General features: G+C 26.8%; 2 long non-coding RNA genes across 2 annotated transcripts; both read left to right on the forward strand.

Annotated features, from left to right (window-relative positions):
* The first annotated feature begins 338 nt into the window (after nucleotides 1-338).
* Nucleotides 339-1,142, forward strand: LOC122519331. Its single transcript, XR_006304283.1, has 2 exons — nucleotides 339-609; nucleotides 1,089-1,142. It is a non-coding gene; the product is annotated as an uncharacterized LOC122519331 (long non-coding RNA).
* Nucleotides 1,143-6,422: 5,280 nt separating this feature from the next.
* On the forward strand, nucleotides 6,423-7,510 carry LOC122519782. The gene is made up of 2 exons (XR_006304362.1): nucleotides 6,423-6,494; nucleotides 7,262-7,510. It is a non-coding gene; the product is annotated as an uncharacterized LOC122519782 (long non-coding RNA).
* Nucleotides 7,511-10,406: the final 2,896 nt, after the last annotated feature.

Here is a 10,406-nt window from a genome sequence, read left to right on the forward strand (position 1 = left end):
AAAATAGATTATATATTTCATAATAAAAATATGAATAGTACTATAAGACAAAGAGATTTATTTTCGAATAGCATGTTCTTTCTTATTCTAGTAAAATGTTATTAACCAATCCACGTTGACGGGTCAGTGCGGTAGTACGTAGAATAAGAACCTGTGTCTTATGTAGCACGACAGTAGTGGTAATAACACGTTGATTTTTTTATTAACAATTATTCATTTTTGAATATCATTAAAAATAAAAAAAGAATTTGATCGAATAACGTAGATTAGAAATTTTAATCTAATTTGATAATTTCGCATTTTTTTTTACCAAGGGTTCTTAAGATCTTATATACGAGGTTGAGTAAGACAAAGATAGAATATGATAATGCAACGTTTACCTCTTTGTTTTCTAAAGTTTTATATTTTTAGTAGTGAAGCATACAATTTACGTGGCAATGATTAAGATAATAATATAGTTATTAATCATATAGAGCTGTGTAATTAGTTTTAAATAATATCAAATTACGACATCAAATTTTCATTATAAACATATTGCACACCTTAACTCATCATCCTGGGATTGAAAAATCGTTATTTTTGCTTTTCCTATTATACATTAAATTAAAAGTAAGCTATATATACATTTTCTTCTTTAAATTATGTTAGACTACGACCATACACCATAATAACAATTATATTACAAATTTTTAATTTTTCAAACAGTAAAACAATACAATAATAACAAATTATTATTATTCTAATATATATATGTAATTATTAGATACATAACTATGAATAAGTAACAATGAATTTAAAAAAATATATAAGCACATTCAACATTATTAAATATTAAATTAATTTAAGTAATAATAATTTATATCTGTAATAATGAAATCAACCCCTATGAAATATTTTCTCATACTGTGTGTGCTTCAAAGTATTATTAATATATTATAATTAAATAAAATTTTCTGTTAAAAAATAACAGACCCATTATAATAATCAACTATTTTGATGATTTTTAAATGTACAGGACATTTAAACACGTCGACATTTAAAAATGTGAACATTTATAGAAACCTAATAAGCCTTGCATTATTCTATAGGTAGTACGGTCGACTATTCTTTTGTAGGATAAGCCGATAGGTTGAATTGATAAAGATTAGAGGTAAAAGGGAGGTAACACAGGGTCCAAGGGTGTTTGGAGTTAGGCGACAGAAGTCACCCAGCGAAACGAACCAGGAGTAGATGGGCAAGGGGATGATGTCACATAGGGGTCTCTCCCCCGTCTAAATACATACAGATGCAGGCCGGATTGATGCATTGACTGAGAGTACAGTGACGTAGAAACACGAACAATGTAATATCAAAAGTAGAGAGACAGACAAAACAACAAAAAAAAAAAAGAAAAAAATTCGCAATTTTTATTCTATTCCTTTTTTCACGAGGAAACAATTGATACTAAAATAATAATCGGTATTTTATTTAATACCATTTATTATAGATGTTATATTTTATACGATTTATTATCATATTTAAATATTACAATAAAATAATCGGATAATATTTATTATACAATTATCTCATCTCAAATATTAATATATTAAATAAATATAATAATATATAATATATGATACTTTTATTATAGATACATATATAACATATATACTTAATTGCAATCTATTATAGAAATAATTTCACCTGAAATATTCTCTTCAAAATGAATATTACAAAATTCATTCAATTGAAAAAAGAATATATACGTACAATAATATAATGAAAATAAATGTGATCAATTAAAAACATAATTTGTTTTTCTTTTTCTTTTTTGTAGAATCAGCAAAGTAATACCGGTAATTTAAAGATTAGAAATATATAATGAATTTAATGTAATATATACATTTCTTCTATATAAATTATATCAACAATGTTACCTTTTTTTCAATTACTTTCGATAAAAATTAAAAGTGTATTTTGTTTTGAAAAATATGAATTTTTTCAAGAGACCAATATCGGAGGGGGAGAAAATGAAATTTATATATATATATAATAATTACAAAATATATATATATATATATTATATATTAAAACAAAATTAAAACGATTATTTGATTAATTACGTAAGATAAATTATAACAAAAAATACATTCCATAAAATAATAATATGAAATAATGATTAAACTGCGACACGACAACATACTCAAATTTAATTTTTTTATATATATTAATTTTTATATATAATATTAAATTAATTTAATTTTAATATATAAAATACATTTTAATTATATAATATATATATATATATATATATTAATATGTAATTAATGGCCTTCAGGGAGCCTAGGTTCTAGGGTCAATAAAATATTATTAAATAAATAAATAAATATATATTATACTAATTATACTATATTATATATATATATATTATACTATATTATACTAATTATATATATAAATGCATAGTAATTAATATAACGAAATAAATAATAAATAATAAATAATAAATAGAGATTTGAACGCGTTAGTTGATATTTTCGCGTATATCGCGAAGATTTAGCCTACGCTATTGAGAGAAGCTTCGTTTGGATGACTCATGCGATCTCACTTGCAGACTCCCCTGCTACTCCCTTATCGTAGTCATACACAATAGAGAATGGTAAACATAGTAAAGGTAACTTGCATGGACCAACTACGTGTACGACGACTACGACGACGACTACGACTACGACGACGACGGTGTTCACGGCGATATGCACGATGTGCCAATCGTTCCCCCTTTCTAGTTTGCTTCGACTCTCATTCTATCTTTTTCTCTCTCTTTCGTTTTGGTCCAAGCAAGCCACGTGGCAGCATCCCCTTCTTCCCCCTCTCATTCTCTTATTCTCTCTCTCTCTCTCTCTCTCTGTCTGTCTTTTTCACCTCACTTATTCTCTCTCTCTCTCTCTCTCTCTCGTTTCAACAATTGATTACCCAACGAGCAACTAGAGCCAAATTGTGATCGTTCTCGAAAAGTAAAAGAGTTCATTGCTTTAAAGTAGATATTTTCTAAAATATTTCACATTTATCTATTCGATTAAAAATCAGATTTAATTTATATTTTTTATTTTTTTTTATTTGGATATATATTTTTGTATTTATTTTTTGTCAAGTAAATAAGAATTCGAGTTTTACTTTGAGTATGTTATCGTATCGTAGTTTCATCATTATTTCATATTATTATTTTATAGAATGTATTTTTTGTTATAATTTATCTTACGTAATTAATCGAATAATAGTTTAAATTTTGTTTTAATATATAATATATATATATATATTTATATATTATATAATTATATTAATATATTATATAGTTATATTAATTTAGCACAGATCGAGTAGCAAGGTAATAAAGAATCAAAGATGTTTAACGTTAGAATTATTTTGTTCGAGTATTATCGTATAATAATTGAATGATATTTTCTACAAAATGACATTTTATCAATTTTTCTTATAATTTATATTTTGTGATTCGAGTTAACCAAGGGGATATATAAAATAATATAAAGATATGTTTTATTCATGTTTTCTGTTACATTTCTTTTATAAAGCTTTATTGTATCATGGTTGGGAATCGTTCCTGTCTATGCATGTGTATTAACACATGTGTATTATACACAAAGATATGTGTCCAGTTACGTCTGTGAGAATGCTGGCGAAGATCGTCAATTAAATAATTACGGTTAAATAGAATGGAATTCTCAGCACGGTACCCGCATGTTTGTTAAGAATTATTCGTGTTCACCTAGTTGAAGGTTCACATATAAAGGTAGATAGATATGTGCTTTATTATTGGCTTGAAATAACTTCTCCTTCTCGTACCCACATGAAAATTCATGAAATTTAAACATTTTAGATAGATTCGTTATTAAATTTAGATCTTACGGATATACGTGAGTCATTTTTTTAAATCTATCATGTAGGATTTATCGTGAAGAGACACTTTCGTTTTTTCAAGAAAATTCATCGAATTAAAACTACGAATTACTATAAAATACTAACTGTTCAAAATAATCTACGTATAATATAGTAAAAAGTATTATCAAAATATTTCTAAATATAATACTAGAAAATATATATATAAGCGAACGATATGGTTAACAAATTTCAGAATATAAAACAAATTATTAATAACATTGTATACAGAGATATATACACGTATTAGAAATACATATATATTTATAATAAAAATATTTTAAAGGGTATTCTTACATTACTGTATTATTACATTTTTATTTTTATTATTATATATTATATATATATATAATTAATAAGTATTTATTAATTAATAGAAATAGTAATATTAATTTAATTTAATTTATTAATTAGTATAAATAGTATTATTAATTATAATAATATATATTATAATTATTAATAATAAAAATGATCCGTAAAAAAATATGTGAAGTTATAAAAATTATTTATATAATAGATATTATAATATATTTTAATATTATTATGGTATTAATTATAATATAATATTATTTCTAATATAATTATAATATTATAATATATCTATATTATTATATTATTTAATATAATAGATAATTATAATTATATATTCTATTCTATATTATATTATATTTATTTTTATTATTTACATTATTATATTATCTCTCTCATATTACATTATATAAAGTAAAAATTTGGCTTCCTTAAATTAGCATTTATGAATATACATAACGATTAGACGTTTATCTACACGCCAAAAAAAAAAGGACATATATATGTGTGTGTGTGTATGTAAAAATATAGAACGAATTTCGCGTCAGTATTTAAGCGCGGTGGAAAGAAAAGAACGAGGGGATTCACAGGGAGGGGGATCAAATCGTGTATCCATTGTGCTTAGGTGTTAGGCGTGTGTAGGGGTAGCATGAGCGGCGAACGGCGAACGGCGAACGGTGAACGACGGCAATGGTGCTTTAGAGGGTAGATTTGCACACGCGGCACAGATCCATCCGACAAAGGGATGGAACAGATTGGAACCTATTTGTTCCTCTACGTCGGTTCGCTCACCCCGTCTTTTTTTTTCTTCTTTTCTTTCTTTCTTTCTTTCTTTTATTTTTCTATTTTTTTTTTTTATTTTTTTTCTGTTCTTCCTCCTTTTTATTTCATTAGAATGAACATCCGAGCCAACGTACGAAATTTTATAACCTCAACATATATTTTTCTACGGATCATTTTTATATTTTTTCATGGTTTTGTTATTATTTTGTAGAGATTTAATTTGTTCGGGGGACAGGGGGTGGAAGGGGAGATGTGTGAGTACGTAAAGATATTGTTTGAATAGTAAGGGAAGTATAAAATATGAGAAAATGATAGATATTGTTGGGTGATCAAATATTTATTATACGTAATTTAGATAATGTAAAATTAATTATATTATAAAAGTGAATAAATGAATGATACGTTTAATTGAAGCAGGTATAATATCAATATGGAATAGGTATTTGGTTTCTGATGTAAGTTAGTATCAATTTTTAGATAACAAGTTAATGCATAAGTTATATATATATTTAATGATAATAAACAAATATACTAAATATAATAGAAATATTATTAAATAAATTGATACATCTACATATATATATATAAGAATATATAATAAATATAGTAAAATAGTATTAAGATATTCCTAATGATGGTACCAAGATGGAGTTGACAATATGGTTCCTACAAATTTAGAATAAATTATCAAACATATCAAAATAAATATCTTACTACAAATAATTATATGTTTAAAAACGTGAATTTAATATTGAATATAATAATATAATATTTCTTATTATGATTAATAAAATATATTATTATTATTATTATTATTATTATTATTATTATTTTACAGATATAATAAATAAATAAATATAAAAAGAAAATAAATATCTTACTACAAAAATAATTATATGTTAAAAAACGTGAATTTAATATTGAATATAATAATATAACATTTCTTATTATGATTAATAAAATATTATATTATTAATATTATTATTTTACAGATATAGTATATAAATAAATATGAAAAAAAATGAATATCTTACTACAAATATATTATATGTTAAAAATGTGAATTTAATATTGAATATAATAATATAACATTTCTTATTATGATTAATAAAATATTATATTATTAATATTATTATTTTACAGATATAGTATATAAATAAATATGAAAAAAAATGAATATCTTACTACAAATATAATTATATGTTAAAAATGTGAATTTAATATTGAATATAATAATATAACATTTCTTATTATGATTAATAAAATATTATATTATTAATATTATTATTTTACAGATATATATATATATAAACGTACATATATGTATGTAAAGCTTCCTGGGAACAGAACTGTACGTCTAAAGTATCGATGACTCATGTCGACTCTATCTGGCGCCGTCTCGCTTTTGGAGAATCGATCTTTTTAAAGGGGAAGGGAGAGGAGGAATATCGTTTCTAATTCTACTCCACGTATGTATGCACCTAACCCATAAAATCTGAACGGCATTCTCGACAATAGAAGAGAGGAAGAACAACGTACAGTATAGTTCTTTCTTTCTTTCTCTCTTTCTCTCTCTCTCTCTCTCTTTCTCTCTCTCTCTATTTTCTGCTGGACCCTCAGGCTTGCTTCTCTTATCCATGGTCCATATGGCGACCACCGAGCACAGTTCGTTTTCACAGGAGTGTATACGCGTAGGTAAAACTACGCGCACGTTTATTTTCCTCTCCCACTTTTAGTCCTGTCTCTTGAGAATAAGAGAGGAGGAGAACTGTGTTCTCTCTACGTCTCTCTCTCTCTCTCTCTTTCTCTCTCTCTTTCTCTCTCTATACTCTTTTTCAATCTGTCCAACTTTAGGTACAATTTATTATACACCTTCTGTTCTACTCGTTCTATTTATTTCTTTATTTCTCATTCAAAAACCCTAATTCATAAATTACAATGCAAGGTATATAAGCAAATATATTTCACAACAAATTAGATATCATTCAATTTGATTTAGATATTATTGAAGATAAGATAAGATTGATTTGATATTTTTGTAATATAATAATTTGTTAGGAATATTGAAAATAATTATTCGTATCGAATAAGTATTGATTTAATAATAATTGGAAAATATTAAATCAATAGAATAGGTTACCTGTTCGAAATATTTCATAAAAGGAAAGTAATATAGATAAGTGTAGATTTTGTAAAGCTTGCATATTGTATGCGTTCTCTGATATGTGTTGTAAAGTTGTTCACAGGTTGTGTGTGGTGTGGGGGGGGGACAAAAAATGAGAAAAAATATATTTAAATAAAAGCTAAATATTGAAAGAAATGATTGAACAGGTAGGCCCTTTCTTACTTACATTTTCAACATAAGAAACATTTTGTAATTCATGAGAAACGGTTGATTATTTTTTTGGTAACATCATTTGGCTATAGGAGAGAAGATAAAACAGAAGACCAAGAAGAAGAAAAAGGAAAAGAAAAATATGGGAGATAAAAGAAGAAGAGGAAAGATTTCATGGGCTTAAGGTGGGGAGTTGAGAGTAAAATATAGAAGGGAGTTTGAGAAAGAAAAAGAATGGGATAAGAGGCGTAAGCGCACGCAAGTGGTCTGCACATGTTGGACAGTTGTTCAAGAGGTCAATTTTTTGTCTTACGAGCTTTCAGTTTTACGGATCCTACCAGACGATCAGTTTTCTACAATTCTATACGATTCTACGAATCGGAGGTGCTAGCTCAGACTAATGAAGTACCTGCTAATGAATTTTGGATTCCAAAAATTTCTCAAACTATTCTACTAGAGGTGTCCTTGGTACATATGTTGCAACAGCTGGAAGTGAATAAGATTTTCTTTGTTTTAGACCTTTTATAACAAAAATCCTGCTTAATTTCTACGTTTTCTCTTTTCTCTTGTGTTTTTCTTTTTTCTTTATTTTTCTTTTTTACCTTTTTTTTTTCCTTATACCCAACGTTTAGTTTCCAACGTTCTCCTGTTGTTTTTCCTCTTCATCTTTCTGTCACATTCTCTCACGTATACCTAATTATCATTTGGGACCAGCCATTTTTAACTTTTTTGTTTTAGGAAAACTGAAATATTTTATTGCTTCGTAGATACGAAAAATATCGAACTTGAATATTTTCTGTACGATCTATCCATCCGATTTGAATGAATTTCATCATTTACGAACAATTATATTTCATTTCCATTCCTTATTAATCCTCCATCAAATATTATCTCCACTATATATAGTTTTATTATACATCAAGAAGAAAAAACATTCGTATTACAATTGGTAAAAAAATTGAAAAATAAGACTGACATACGAATTAAATCCGTCCCCCAAATTATTTCGTAAAAAAACTGATTGGAATGGCAAACAAAATTAAAATTCAATTACACTCTAGTAAGACTTGAAACTTGTAAAGGTACACCTACGTATATGCAAACATATATTAAATATTTAATCACAATACATATACGATAAAACTTGTGTGCGTCGTATCATCAATCCAACATACAATGATTCACTCTTATTCTACTGTAAAAACGATAATATTCCAAGAGAGTATAATACCAATGCAAGTATGATGAATAATCATAGTAGAATAAACAAATATGAAATGAATAAATATTATATATACATATAAACACTGAATAAAAATAACAAATATTTTTCATGATTTTAACCCGAAATCTATTGACGAAGTATAAAAAAAACAAAATTCAAGATAAATAATAAGAAAGAAAAAGAAAAATAGTAAAACAGTAGTGTAGTCAAAGTAGTATAGTAGTAGAGAAACACACTCGGTGCTACGAATCACGCCGTGTTTTAAGTTTAATGGGCGGCAACAAAAAAGGGACTCACAGAGAGAGAGAGATAGAAAGAAAGAAGGCTGGTTCTATGACTATGGATATCTTACTGCGTAGGAAGATACCCCTCCATGAGTTAAAAAGGAGTCACGATCCCCACTGTGTGGACACCTAAATGTCCGTCCTCCGCACTCATTCTCTCTCTCTCTCTCTCTCTTTCTCACTAATATGCGCCAGAAGCACGAGCGCGCATCATCGCACTCTTTCTTCGTCGTTTGTGTGTGGTGTGTGTTTATGTGGTTACATTCTATTTTGTATTCGTGTGTAATTCCTCGTGCATGTGCCTTCTTCTTCTCCTCCTCATCCTCCCCCTGATCCACCCCCTCATCCAAACCCCTCCTCATCCCCCTCATCGTCATTCTCATCCTCTTTACACGACTTCGTTCGAATCCGATTTCTCTTATCATTCTCGTTCCTTGTTAGTGTGTCGTCCGTCGTTTTAAGCCTTAACTTTTTCAGTGCCGTATAAACTCACGATCGCCACCATATTACGTTTAGATTTATTCATTTGTTGTGTTACTTATTATTATTATTATTGTTATTATTATTACGGTGAACCAAATAAATATGTTCGTGCATTTGTCGTTTTATAAATTGTGTTATAAAACTACATAATGGGGATTGTTCTTTATTTTTTTTCTTGTTTGTTTTATTACTTTGGTAATATTAATTAAAAGAAAACTTGACGAACTTTTGATTCATCTTAATATAATTATTATAGAAATGTAATGTGCGATTATTATAAGAAATTATTTGAATTTGATTAAAATGATTTTTGTTTTTTCTTGAAGTAATATTTGAGGTTATTGATTGATAATTTAATGATGATGGGACATCATGAGAATTAGTTTAGAAAATGAATTAAATTGTTTTAATCTTATACAAGTTAAATGTAAATAATATTCGTGATTGTTAATTAATAAACTGACGAATTTCATGAGAATTTGTTTCAGTTTTAACAGATTACATTTTTCGAATCCATTCATTTCAAAGAATGAAAATACGTATGTACTTTTTCTTGTTTTATTTTCATCAATTTAAGATCAAATTCTATCTTTTTTAAGTTTTATTCAATTAATTTCTAAGTTATACGATTGTAATATAACTTAGATTGCATTCATGATCGTTGTCGCATCGTTTCGATCTCGTCAAAAAGTATACAAATCGATGTTCATTCAAAAATCGAATAAAATATCTATTATTAATAATAATATAAAATTGATAAAAATGAATTCTCAATGGTAAAATGATAGATTCTTTTCATCCGATTCAAAGTCTCTAACAAGTTGATTATTTAAAAAAAAAAAAGAAAGAAATAAATCGTATCGACGATTATAAATCCTCCCTCCCTCCCAGCCTCCCAGCCGCCCAGCCTACCAACCTCCCTTTCCACGTATTTAAGTAGATAAGAAAACTAGTAACAAGGAGGGAAGAGGCATCAACGCAAAAGTAGGAAACAAAACGATATCCCAGTTTCCGGTTTAATGAATAACGTCATCCGATAAGAAAAATTAGACGA

Source organism: Polistes fuscatus, unplaced genomic scaffold (assembly GCF_010416935.1).
Source record: "Polistes fuscatus isolate 324 unplaced genomic scaffold, CU_Pfus_HIC Scaffold3, whole genome shotgun sequence".
In the NCBI taxonomy this organism is placed as follows: Eukaryota; Metazoa; Arthropoda; class Insecta; order Hymenoptera; family Vespidae; genus Polistes; species Polistes fuscatus.